The 14,853-nt window shown below is 38.6% G+C and overlaps 1 long non-coding RNA gene across 1 annotated transcript; it reads left to right on the forward strand.

The window, feature by feature from the left end:
• The first annotated feature begins 2,209 nt into the window (after positions 1 to 2,209).
• Positions 2,210 to 3,040, forward strand: LOC120291347. The gene is made up of 3 exons (XR_005549350.1): positions 2,210 to 2,283; positions 2,786 to 2,847; positions 2,959 to 3,040. It is a non-coding gene; the product is annotated as an uncharacterized LOC120291347 (long non-coding RNA).
• Positions 3,041 to 14,853: the final 11,813 nt, after the last annotated feature.

The following is a 14,853-nucleotide window of genomic DNA, read 5'->3' on the forward strand; positions in this document are numbered from 1 at the left end:
ATGATGATGGTACGTGTGTTGATTGTTGAATTAATTAAATTAAAATAATTCCTATGCGGGACATTAAATGAAAATGCATTTATCTTGTAGGAATTTACGAGTAATGACTTTTTATTGACTAAATGAGTTGTTTTTTTTTTTTTCATGTCGTCAATAAGTCATGCTCATAGCACGAGTTAGAAACAGTTGTAATGAAGTGCGCCTCTCGTAATCATTCATTTACTTTTTCACTATTAATTCAAATTTTTGGTGAATCAAATGACTTTTTTTTTTGGTAATCAAATAAATTTTATGTATTAAAAATTGAGAAATAAAAAGAAAATTTAAATTTTCACTAAGGTTCTGTTATTTTCGCGGAAAATAATTTTCAGAAATTTTTCATAAAGGAAAAAAATCTTTTCGAATAAGGGAAAATGTTTTCTACTTTTCAATTAAAGGAAAACATTTTCCTCACTCACTCTATCTTATCTCACACCTCTATTAGCCTCAACTTTTTTATTATTTTTTAAATTTTTTTTTTGTGATGGAGGAACCGCTTTGATCGACAACCACCACGTAAACCTCCAGATGATGTTAGCGGGGAAAACACCACCTTGGCGCCACGCGTCAATCATCTAATAGCCCACCAGCCCCCCTACAACTTGCGGCTTCGAACTCTTGACCTTCCGTCAAATGATCAAGCCTACCCAGCGGAACCACCACGGCCGATAGTATTATTATTATTATTATTATTATTATTATTATTATTACTATTATTATTACTACTACTACTACTACTACTCTTGTCATTCATTCTTTTCTTTCCGCTTATGAACAAATTTAAATAAGGGCTCTAAGTACCATCATTTTCTCAAATAATTGCCTAAAGTAGATTTTATTCAAGTAAGGGCTTAAAATAGTTATGATCATTTCAAATAAGGGTCTAAAGTAATCATGGTCGTGCTACTACTAATATGAACAAATTTAAATAAGGGCTCTAAGTACCATCATTTTCTCAAATAATTGCCTAAAGTAGATTTTATTCAAGTAAGGGCTTAAAATAGTTATGATCATTTCAAATAAGGGTCTAAAGTAATCATGGTCGTGCTACTACTAATATGAACAAATTTAAATAAGGGCTCTAAGTACCATCATTTTCTCAAATAATTGCCTAAAGTAGATTTTATTCAAGTAAGGGCTTAAAATAGTTATGATCATTTCAAATAAGGGTCTAAAGTAATCATGGTCGTTTCAAATAAGGGCTTAACTTCGCCACTCACCAGCTGTTAAATATTCCGATCGATCAGGGGCGTTTTTGTCCAATTACAATTTTAATCTTAAATTATTTTTTATTCTTTTCTTTTCTTTCCTTTTTTTCACCTTTTTTTTAGGCAAGGGCCAGTAGTAGTCGATGAAGGCTTGGTGACCTTCGTTGATTGTTGACGAGGCAATCCTCACCTAAGTTTGGCAAGGGGTGGCCTCACCAATGGCTGAAAGAGTGACCTCCCTCAAGGCAAGGGTCGCCAACGACAAATGAGGGTTGTCTAGGGGTGTGCAATCGGACCGGGTAAATCCGATTCCTAGACCGGTCCACCTGGAAAATAGGGTCGGGAACCGGTTCCGAGGGATTACCCACCCGGGAACTAAATCGATTGAACCGGTTCGAGAATCGATTTGTAAGCCAACCCAAAAGTCCAAAACCCTAATTTGTTTCCCTGTTCCTTTGTTGCGCCATCGCCAGCTCCCTCTCGTGCCATGGACAGATCCAGCTCCCCGTTGCGCTGCTTCCTCATCTGCGTTCATCTGCTTCCTCATCGCACCATCGCCAGCTCCCTATCACTCTATTTCATCCATCGCATGCAGAACTCTCACATATTTTTGAAAGACTATCATATGGTTTTTCTATGAAGTTTTGGATGGTGGAAGTGAGAATATCTGAAATATTGCTTTGGTTAAATTGATTGTTGTTATGGCGATAGATATGCAAATTATTATGCTTAATGTTTCACATTTTGGGACCATAGGCCCACAACCGACTGGTTAGGGGTGGACTGAGTCCCTGCTCCATGGAATGGAAAGGAAACCTAACATTAATGAAAATAAATCATGGAGAAATATCCACTAGCATTTTGTGCTGTTTACCTCTGCATCAGTCATGTCTGTTTAATTTTATCTCTTTATTTTGTTGTACCTGAGCATTATCATCTAAGACTGTCGGACTGTTTCCTCCCAGGTGTACATTATTGACTACTGACTTGCTAAAAAATACAGGGATCTTCAACCACACAAGCACATTCCATACAGGTATTGGAGATGCATACGTTTAAATTTGACAAATACTGTTTATATCTACATCCAGACAAGTGTATGCTTGTCGGTTTCATGCACATAAGCTAAGCTGGGACTTGGAACTGTAACTACCTCTGATGTTTTGTTCTTCATTAAATTTGTTATGCTAGTTATGCATACAGATGATATCTTCTTTCCAGGAGAATGTGCACTTATCGGGTAAAACTAAAAATTAGTTGGGTATCTGAGGAAGTAAAACAGTCTTGGTTGCAAAGACAGTTGAACTTTCTGCATTTGTTTGGTGCCTTAGTGCTGTTCAAAGTATCTCTTGCTTCTGTCCGTCTAACGCATCAAAGTCTATTGACTTCTTTTTTATGCTTTCAACTGTTTCTGTCTTTTCACTGAAGTGGCAATACACATGCCTGAAATTGTTTTCCCTGTTTTAAAACTTTCCTGTTCTCTTCAACAAGTCCATAGGCGGGAATCATTGATTACATATTTTATCTTCCTTTTGCAGGGAAAACAAGAATCTTACAGGAACAGCTCGCTATGCAATTGTCAACACTCATCTTGGAGTTGGTCAGTGTATATTTTGCATCCAACAAAGGCATTTTTAAATTTTGCGAGCTGTTTAGACAAATTTCAAACATTATGATTGTGTAGAGTGACGTGTTTTTATTTTTTATGCAGAACAAAGTAGGAGAGATGATTTGGAATCTCTTGGTTATGTGCTTATGTACTTTCTTCGAGGAAGGTTGACAGCAAACTGAGATGCTTGTTTCACCTAAACTGTTATTCAAGTTATACTTTGACACTTCTTTTGTTTTCCATCTTAGCCTTGCATGGCAGGGCTTGAAAGCAGGCACTGAAAAGCAGAAATATGACAAGATTAGTGCTTAATGTTTCAATATAAATTAGAAGAATTATATTGTTTTCTCGCGTATTAATATAAAACTCGAAGTCGTATAGGATGGGCAGTTGCAAAACAGGTTCCAATATAAACAGGGTTAACCTTGGAACCGGACTGAAAAAATAGGATGGATCGGGTACATGGTCCAATGTAAATAGGGTCAAGTATAGGGTCCAAAAAATGGAAATTTATTATAATAGGATTGGGTACAGGGTCTAGCTCTGGAACCTACCCACCTTGGACCCGATCACTCCTAGGGTTGTTAAGCTCCTAGGCGAGGGTAGCCTTGCCGACAGCTGGTGAAGGTTGGTTGGCCCTCACCAATCTTTACTAGCGGTTGGCGAAGGTGGGCCTCATTAGATCAAGCAAGGGCGACCCTCACCTAGCCCTTTTTGGCATCGCCCGTGGCTGGCTACTGGTGATGAAGAAAGCAAAAACAGAAAAAGGAAATAAAGGATAGAAAAAAGGAAAAAAATGAAAAACTTAAAAAAAAAAGAAGGTAAATGACTAAATTGCCATTGACCAATCAAAATGTCGCTTTTATTTAAAATAGACATAGTAATTTTAGGACCTTATTTGAAACAAGATCCATTTCAGGCCATTATTTAAGAAAATGAAGTACTTTAGGCCATTATTTGAAAATTTCCCTTATTATTATAAAATTCAAATTTTCTTTTTCTTTCTTTTCTTTCTTTCTTTCTTTCTTTTTGCTTTTCTTCTTTTTCAACACACAAGAGAGCTTAGGCTTGCGAATCTAGCAAGGCCCGAGACTAGCGAGCGAGAGCCTTTGGAGGCCTAAGGCTTGCCTAATTAGCGAGCGTGAGCCTCACCACAAGCTCGAGCTCGCTAGCCTCAAGCCTCGCAGAGGCTCTCACTCGCCAATTAGGTGAGCCTTGAGCTCGATGCTCTAGTCGCTATCCATCATCATAGTTGATGATTGACTGAAAAAGAAGTTGGGGAAAAGAAAACATAAAATAGAAAATAAAAACAATCAAAAGAAAAAAATCGATTTTTAGAAAAATAAAAAATAAAATAAGGAAAATAATTTTTTTATTAAAATAAGTACAGGGAGGAAAATCGAATAAATTTTTTCATACTAAACGGTGGAAATTTTTTTTGTTGATTTTCAAGTTTTAGTCAAATATTGAAAAATATTTTCATTTTCTTTGTCGCAACTTGAACTCCTCGAGCGCCCCAAGATGAAGGAGAGAAAAAAAGGTCAAGTTTAGGGGTAATTGACCACAAGAGTTCTCTCACGGTTCGCATCCATAAAGGCATAATTACCTTGTTTTTCGGGATGAACCATTTGTGAGTTCTCTCATGCGTGATCACGAGCTTTCCCAAGCTTGTACCTCGCATGATAAATGAAATGCGTCGTGATTCGTATCCACACGAGCGACACACCTCAAAGAAGGAGGTTGAGTGTGAATATTGAGTTTTGGAGTACCTTTACCACAATAGTCCTTCCAATAGTACTCTTTTTTTCCAAAGATGACATCACTTCATCCATTAGGAAATCTCCCCAATGGGTACGCTAAACTATGGTGAGTCTCTTCGAGACTCATACCCCTCGCGACGAGTTTAGTTTACCATTCGATCTAATTGTCTATAACAACCTAATAAGAACATGAGTTGCCACTAACCTCATTTTTTAGGGTTGACTAGAAAACCCAATTAAGGTTGAGAGTTGTCTCTCAATTTTTACACAATTATATATCTAGGTTTAGGGACTCGAGTTACGCTAATATTTCTATTAGCGCTCTTTCAACACCTAACAGTGTGTCTTGTTACCTAAGGTGATCATGTGTGTCCTTTTTAATTTTTTTTTTCGAGTTAATGAATCTAAACTAAAGTGATCGTGCATGAATAGGTATTTACATACAATTCTATTCCTATGAAAAAGAAAGAAATCACACAACTGAATTTACAGACAAATCGAAAGATAAACAATCAAGTGAACAACTAATGAAAAACAATAAATTTAAATGAAAGACAAAACTATAGCAAAAGAAATAAAACCTGCACATCGTCGGGTGTTTATATAGATAAGGAAAACCCAAAGCATATATAGGGAAAAATAGGTACAAGAATATGGCCAGAATGGACATCAACCTTCCACCATCTTTATATTTTGATGAACTACCACCTCCCAAGACCTAATCTAATTCTAAAATAAGAAATAAAACTAGGTACATGCGGTATGAAAGAAACAATCATTCAAGACAAAACAATCAAAGCATAGGAAACAACCAAGATCAATCAAGCAAATGATATCATATGCATAAATGAACAAATGGAGCCTCGGTGTCGGCTTTTGCAATTCATGCATCAGTTCCTCTAGATGCTTACCTAAATAATTTTTTGTGAGTTATAGCCATTAATGATCATTTGTGTTCTTGCATGGCTCTTAACGCCTCTAAGTCTGTAGGACACGTAGTAGGTGAATCCAAAGCTATACCCACGAAATCAGGCATCGCACCTAACATATATCAAGAATTCACATGCATTGCGAGAAATAAATATGCAGCAGGCTCTTGAGTCTTATTTCTCAAACAATCAATCAATTTGAGTGAACCGTCGGTGGTTCACTTATTTATTTGACAGGCGCCAATAGCAATTACGAGAATTTTTAATAAATGGAATGGTTTCAGGCATGTATGTGGTTCATGTGATGCTTCAAAAGATTTAAATGTATTTTGAAACATTGAGAAAGGAAAACTTTGGACAAAAGAACGTCTTAGCTATAGAGCATATTTAATTTCCAAGGCTAGTTTGGGGCTCGCATATCATGCACTCACAGAAGTCATGGACATTTCAATTGTGGTCCAAACCTTGACAATCTCAATGTCAAATCAAGCATTTCAAAGGTTCTAAAAATTAATGTCAGAAGCATTACATGTACCAAATTCGCTTTGATATGCAAGATTGAAATTTCAAACCAATTTTAAGAAAATATGATCAAAAGATCATTTTACTTATTGAAATTTTTTTATAATGAAGATCCAAAAATTTGGAATGAAGGTGATGAATTATAATTCCACATGCAAATCATCCTAAAAAAAAACTAATAGAAAATCATAACAAGGATTTACAACAGAACATTACAGACAAGAAAAATAGAATCAACAAAATTGAAAGGAGCAATTGATCATTTGTCCTTAAGAAAATCACACAATGTATGTGACATCACAAGGAAAAAACTTTGTTGAGAAATTTTTCTAAAAAAAAGGTGCACATGAATTTTACAAAAATTCAACAATGCATATCATTGTATTGGGAAATTGACAAAATAGCAGGACATCATGGTATTACAACTGAGATTTGTCCTATAAAAGAAGCTCTAAAAAATGTGAAATTTCACCATAAGATAGACCAAAGAGGGACAATCAAAGTTTATTAAAGGTCAAACTCAAGAATTTCTACCAAAAAAATCACACAAAAATAGCAAAAGATTAACTAAACAGGGATAAAATAGGGGTTCTGAATTTAACCCAAGTCAGAATTCTAACCTAGCTTGATAAAAATGGAAAATGGATCAGATGATAAGAAAATTGCATGAAATTAGCAGTGTTTTAGAAATCTAGATGAGTCTTATGACTTCTTAGACGGGTCCGAGTTCAATTGAGGTTCAACTTAAGGTAAAAATCGACGTTTGTAAACGCGCGCATGTCAGCCGTTAACAAGACAAAACATGATGTGTGCTCATGAGTTCAAAAAGATCATTTAAACAATGCATAAACGGCATGAAATTCGCATAGAACAAAGAATTAGATGCGATAATAATTTGGGTAAAATATCTAACCCTAGTCAATGCGAAAAAATCATACAGTCATTGACATCACAAAAGGATTTAAAATGACGTGCTTGATAATTTTCAAATGCAACTAGCCCAATTAATGCATGATATTAACATATCAAATGATGTTTGATTATGATATATGATATGTGAAGCGAAACTTGTAATGTGCACTTCTAATGTCGAGAAGGCATTGATACAAGATTTGATCTTTAAGACACCCAAATGAATGTGTTTAAGTGACTTCATGATAAGCCACTAAACTAATACAAACGTCACAGAACATGCTTGATTTTTATTACCTAATGATGTTTGAAAAATCTAACGAAAAATTCTATATGCAGAACGTGAAATGATGGACATTTTTTGTTGAGACTTCAAAACCTAATTGATATCACGCAAATCTAGGTGAAAATAGCAAAACAGATGCATGTTAAGGAATGTCCTAATTGCAGCAGTACCTAAATACATTTAAGCATGCAATTAGCGTACCAAAAAATGATCAGTTTGCATGAATCTTACTTTTTTAGAATCCTTACAATATATATTTTAGGTCTCATGAAGGTCACGAGGTCAAATGAACTCATCTACAAGCTCAATTTCACACAAATGCAATTCGGATTAGGTGGAGGGCAGAACAACATATGGTCGGTTTTAAAATATTTTGACTGACAAAAACACGTTTAAAAAATCTACAAAAAAATGTATGTCATAGACAAGACAATTTTGAACAGATCTCGTGAAGGAAATTTTTTCAGAAACTGATCATAAAAATCAATACAAAAATAAGAAAATAAAAAATCAGAACAAAAACGGAACACAAAACCGACCTAAACTACTGCAGAATCGACTGTTTTCCGAGGTATTTTTCGATGACCGAACGTCATCCCTTTGGGACGTGCAACCTATCAAATTGAAGGTCTTAAAGTCAATTTTCTAAGTCTAGAAGGACTAGATTTCAAATAAGCTAATCTAATACCTCATTTCAGCCCAAACAATAAGCTACTCACAGAGGTACAACATTTGCAGGCTAACACTAATCACATTCAAACAATCTCAGGTTCATCTTCAATGGACGTCAAACCTCCACAAATCATCAAGCACATTCATCAACATCATATCTAAGTATATTATATGATCTAACCTTGAATCCTAACTTTGATTGGATAAGCCGATCTCGCCTCATTGGATTTGAGTTTGAGATGTTTACCTTTTTGCGTTTTTCTTCGAAAAGAAGCGCAATCGGACGAAATCACCTTCGTCAGAACTTGATTGGCCGAGGGATAGATCGGATTGTTGCGGATTGCCAAGGGATCGGCTAGACTGCTTGTTTGATCTGGAACAGGAACCAATTCAATCAGACTGGCCTTGGGTACATCGGAGAAATTAGGCCATCGGAGTTAATCTGATGGCTGATCTGTTGATCCCCGACCACAACAAAGTTGGGGATGGAGCTGGGGAGAGATCAATGGTGGCTGCTCCACTAATTAGGGCAGTTGGACCGGCGATCAAGCTGGTTAATGCAAAAAAAGGCTTGATCGGCGGTTTCCTCAACCGGGGAGGATCCACCGATTCGAGCTGATCGAGCGGCTGTCGAGGGGAGCACAAGCCATTGAAGGATCGATGAAGAGGGAGAGGATCACCAGAGGGCTAGGTGGGAATCGGTGGATTGCCGACATGAGGCCGGTGAGCGGCGGCAAGGGCCGAACCGGCGAGGGGTGGTTGGGGAGAGAGAAAAGGGCGGGAAAAGAGAGAGAGAGTTTTTGGTTTTGAGATAGAAAATTTTCTGCAAAATGAGCCCTCGTGAAAATTGGAAGGAATTTTTTTTTTTTTTTATACCAGGTCCTAATCGATGAATCTTGGCCGTTGGTCCAATCCGACAATTAAAAACTTGCTTTAATGGCCAAATTAAAATTTTAAAAGGCTAATCACACTTAAGATGTGTCACATGACCGATCGAATAGATCTTATTCGCAAAAATAGGGATTTAAATCGGAAATTGAACTTAGGACCTAATTAGGGGCTAAATTGAAAATTCCCAAAATTCAAGGGTTGTTTTGCAAAATCTATGAAATGTAAGGGCATGAAGACAAAATATATTCAGCGAGAATCCTAGAACCAATCAATGGAGTTTCAGAATTGGCTAGCAAGGGGCTGAACCGGCCTACCTCACTAGCGGCTAGTCGAACCGATTAGACTAGTTCACGCTGGTTTAACCAGTTCTTGACCGATTCTAGCCAGTTTTCAGCTAGGTAGTCTGTCACGCCCCGATCCTCGAGCGCATGCTCATCCCTCTTTGGTCGATAAAACTATGCGACTTCCCAGGACGAGTCGCCGACCCTTTTTTTTTATTGCACATGCGGAAGCAATTAACAAATCCCCTGACAGTAACTATCTCGGGATAGAAAAGCAAGACATCACATTCACAAACAAACCACACTTCATAAACATACCGAGTCTTTTACACAAGTCTATAACCAAAAGACTAGTTCTCAAAAAGAGGTGTTCTATCGACCTACTCTTCAGTCACCTCGCTCTCGCTCCAAGTCCTCCCTCTAGGGTCCTGAAAATTTTAAGCCCACGACGGGGTGAGATATAAATCTCAGCAAGTTTACGGTCTAAGCCCCGATTAGGAGGAAATACACCTAGAAGTGTCCTAACCACACAACCACTCAATTGGCACAGAGGACTTACCTTGCCTCAGTTTCCTTTCCTGCACGTCAGTATAGTTCATATCGCAATGCATATAATCAATGCATATAACAACTGGAACACCTCATCAATTCAATTAATCACCGGGGTCCTGATTATAAGGCCAAACCGTTATGACACGTCCCATTCCATGTCACACAGTTTTGGTCTCATAATCGGGTGCATCAAACTCAATAATCATGCGTTCCAATTGTTAATTACACCCCTCAAGGGTACGGCCAACTCTATTGGCGGTCTTCTGGCATTGCCAGGCGTCGTCTCACCCCTTTGAGCACGGCAACGTCTCTCAATTAGACGGCTTCCCCGAAGGGGCGTAGGTCCAGAATCTACTGCGACCCGAGTCCCAATGAATGAGTAACATCCGGCTTAATAGCCCAGGATGGTTTCTCTTAACCAACACACGACCAATCAATCTCGGCTCAGGACACTGTGCATTGCACTCAAATGTCTAAGTTAAAATAGTGAACCTGACCTATTTTCTTCGTATTAGAAATACACGATAAAATAGTCGTGTGTGGGTACACGGTCAATTCACACTAGAAAAACTGATATCCTCCAATTTAAAATCCCACTGGTTTATATAGTATATAAAACCATTTTCGGTGTTAAAACCCGATACCCGGGATTTTCTGAATAAATAATGAATTTCACAAATTTTGGAATTAAATACTCAAAATTCCAATCAGCACTCAATTTGCACAAATTAACATCCAGTTGCAGAAATCGAACACACCATTGCAATCAGCACAAAATTCCGGTCACCGGCTATCCCGGCCTAATTTCCGGAAAATAATTAATAATTAAATAAATTATAAAAAATTAAATAAATTACAAAATAAATAAATTTAAAGCATTTAATTGAATTAACCTAAATTAACTAAACTAAATAATCTAACTAACAATTAAATCTAACCATCCTATTTAATTTAATCTAAGTGCACTAACTAAATAAACTAACTAATTCCTAACTAATCCACCTAACTAAACTAATTACACTAACTAAATACTAACTATATGCTTAATCTAACTAAGCCATCCTAAACCTAATCAACATAATTAATCCACAAATTAGCTAACTAACACACCTCTAAGTGTCATTAGCCCACTAATAAAGGATTAGAACGCAACTCACCGGTTAAGCCCGAAAATCGGCTCACGGCGACGGCGGAGCAACGGCGGCCGAGACTCGAACTCACGGCGAGACCAAGGGACGCTCGGATCGAGTGAAAACGGCCAACGAACTTGTTGTTCGGGCTAAGAAAACCGGCACAGAAACTGCTGGATTCGGTCTTGAATCATGAGGGGTTGAAGCGGGTCTTCGAGTGGTTGGCTTCGGATGGGCTTGGGCCGCACGAAGGAGGGAGAGGCGAGCGGCTTGCGGTCAACACTGGGAGCTCCTGCTATGGGGAAATCGACCGAGCAAAGCCGAGACACCGAATGGGCGGAGATGGCTTCGGTGAGATGAAGAAAGGACAAAAAGTGGGGGACGAATTAAAGTTGCAGGCGTTGAAGAAATCCGGTCAACAAAAACTTGAAGAAGGAGAATTCGGTGGGTTGCTGTAAGGGAAATGAAAGCAAAACCAGAATGAAGGAAGCATGGGCTTTGGCCTTCGGTGGGAGGAAGCAGCTCAACCGCTGCTGGTCGTGAGACGCACGAAGGAAAGAAGACGCGTGGAGTGGACGGCTCGTGCGTGGATGAAGAGGAATCAACAGCAAATCTCGCTAGTTGACTGGATGAAGACAAGGCTGGGTGGAGAACGGGGGCTGTTCGATGAAGATGGATGCAAGAAGAGTATTCGGGAAAAATGAAAGTAAGACAGAAGCAGAAGATGTCGCGCGAAGGGAGAGAGGCGGTGGTCAGGCGACGTGGAGGGATCGGCTCCGCGGAAAAAATGAAAGAGGAGCTCCGCCCGAGGAGAGCAGCTGGCCTGGGGGAAAAGAAGTCAACATGCTTATCTTCTCCATTAAATCCTTGTCCCCCTAATTCTTTCTAACCAACATAATCTAAGAATCAACTAAATTGATGCCAAAAATCAACCCTCAAATCATAGCTCCGAATTTCACTGATTTTAGAATTCAATTTCATCCTCAAATTCTCAATTTCGAAGTCCAATTTTGTCGAAGAAAAATCCCACGAAATTCCACAATTTCCCATCACTCAATAGCTCGGCTTGCACATCAAAATTTCCTTCAAATGAGCCCGTCCGAATTCCCGTTCATTTCCGAATCGATTTTCCGTAAAAATCTCTGGAATCTCCGAAAAAATTTCGAAAAGAGAGTCGACGTTCCTAAATGAATCGTGACACGGCAAAACTTTCAATTTCCGAAATCGAGCTCAATTTCGCGGTTAATTTCAAATTCGACGTGATTTTAGTGCGTCCCACCTACTGAGTAGCTTTTAGAAACTTTTAATACAATTGACCCGTGGGTTCGACACATTGGCAACTCTCGATTGTCGTGAAAATCTCGAGATTTCAAATACGGACACATGGTACAAAAACGACAGAAAAATCGGTCTAGTGCCATTCGACAGAAATTTTGCAATTAGGTGGAATCACCCATGCACTAATCACATATTTCTATCGAATCGACCTATCTCCGGTCTCTGATTCATTTTGATGGTGCCGTAATGACCCATGCAGATTAGCACGGTCGAGCAGTCGATTCCTGGTCGAATTCTCATGTCTATTGTATTTAGATTCCTTAACGGCTTTACCTAATAGGATAGTTAACTCGTGAGTAGCCAACTCAGAGAAAAATGCTATAGACACGTCGATGAAAAACCCTACTCGTCTTATCGAAATCAGACTCGAAAATCAGGATGTCACATAGTCCCTATTGTTCGAAGTTTGTGCAATTTGGTCCCTTAAGGACCAAATTGAAAAGAAAACTTGTCCGATTTAAGGAGAAATTGTCCGATTTTGATCAAATTAAGCCAATTAAACTCTGCAGAGTGGTTTTACCAATGCCCCATGCCATAAATTCCAAGCAACCTCACTTCATCACTACTGTTAACGTCTAACTTTTTCAATACTTTTGCCACTCGATCATAAAGTCCAACTAAATCTTTAGTCACAGACCTATGTCTTATCTTCAGCTCCTGCAAAACCTTTTCGACTACCGAGTCCACAAGTTCCGCTTGGCTACCACAAATAGAAGCAAGTTCATTAGTTACAAAAGCAAGTTCATAAAACCCTTGACCCAAAATGCATGGCGTTCTTGCCATCCTATGGTCCAAGACTCTTCGTGACGATCGAACGGCTGCTAGGCACGTTGCACGGAAAAGTGCAAAATAATTGCCCGTGTGATTCCCCACAGCATCGGTATACGGGACGGGAGTTGCGTGAAAAAGAGCCTCTATAGGGGGAGGAGCTTTTTTGACTCTTTTTTTTTTGGGACTAATAAGCTGAATTCATTACTAACTGAGATTCCGAGCAAATACAACATGAGCTTAGTACAAAGCAAATCTAAAAGAGCAGAGGGGGGATTGGTAATCCAGTTCCTAGGTAGACAGCCCATACGATGGGTTTTGGCTAACCAATTGTCGCGACCCGATCTCGTCGCCCCCTTGAAATGGTATCCAAGGATGGGAAAGGTCGGGTTTAGGGGTACTTGATCTCGAGATCACGAACTCTCCCAAGCTCGTACCGCGTGACGGGTTGTCGCGATCCATACCCACATAAGCGACACACCTAAAAAAGGGAGTCGAATGTGAATATCGAATTTAAGGGTACTTTTACCATGGTAGCCCTCTCGATAGTACGCTCCACCCATTAGGATGGCATCACTTCATCCTTTGGGCTACCCCCACATCGAGTATGCTAAACCATAGTGAGTTTTATCGAAACTCATACCCCGCGTGACAACGGATTTATTTATATGATCTAGGTATTTAACAACCTAAAAAATATACAGAGTCGCCACTAGCCTCAACTTTGGGGGTCGGCTAGAAACCCAATCGAGGGCCTGGGTGTTCCTCGATTCCTACGCAACCGCATATCTAGGTTCGGGGACTTGGGTTACGCTAATATTGCTATTAGCGCCCTTTCGGTACCTTACCTAAACAAGGTATGTTGTGCTTTTCCTAACATGTCCATGCGTTTCTTTTTATATTTTCGGGATCATCAATTCCTAGGCTAAGTGATCATGCGTGGTTGATCATTTTCATGCTATTCTATTTCTTAAAAAATAAAATAAAAAGGAAAACAACCAATGAAATTGAAATTACAAAACATGAAGTAAACAATCAAGAAAAGCAATTAAACCTATCAGGGCAGTCTAAAAAATAAAAGAGAAAACAAACGAGAAAGAAAGGAAACCCGCAACTCGTCGGGTTTTATACAATGCATAGAACCCGAGACATATGTCGGGAAAACAAAAAGTACATGACAATGGTCGGAATGGACATCGACCTCCACCATCTTCACGCCTTACACCTTCTCCATCTTCGGGGTCCTAATCTAAACCTAGCTTAGGAAACCTCTAGCTAAATGCATACAATGGAAAGAGACGAGCAAACGCATCAAAACAATCAAAAGCAAGACATTTTTTATATTCAAAAAGAGTGACTAAAGTCACAAGGTCTCTGGATCAAATTCTAGGTGATATCCCAAGATTCATCATTATTATATGTCACATCTAAATTCTTCATCACGAAACTAGACACTCAACATAGGCTCAATAAAAACGCAATCAATGGCTATCTCATTCTAAAATTTCTATGGCGGGTGAATCAAAGCATATGAGGAACAAACTTCATGAAGAAACATTCTAAAATTCTAGGCACGTGAATTTATAACATCCTGGAAGAGATCAAGGTCAATCAAAAGTAGAACAGAGCGGCAAAGCAAACATACAACTCTTTTTTTTTTAATTTTTATGTGAAGGACAACTTTCATGAAGGACCTAATCCCAAACTTCTCGCAAAAAATTCATACCAAATTCACAAGTATTTGAAGCTATAAAAACAAAGCATGTGTTCTAAATCAAGAGTATTTCCAAATTTCAATATCAGCAAATTCACGCATGAACAACAAATATCAATTGCAATTAGCCAAATGGGTGCATGATATTCACATCAAACGGGGTTCAAATATGATAATGACTCTCATGAAAGATTCAACTCCAGCAAAACATGTTTACTAACTCAAATTTGAACACATGCATC

Source organism: Eucalyptus grandis, chromosome 3, assembly GCF_016545825.1.
Source record: "Eucalyptus grandis isolate ANBG69807.140 chromosome 3, ASM1654582v1, whole genome shotgun sequence".
Classification (NCBI taxonomy): domain Eukaryota; kingdom Viridiplantae; phylum Streptophyta; class Magnoliopsida; order Myrtales; family Myrtaceae; genus Eucalyptus; species Eucalyptus grandis.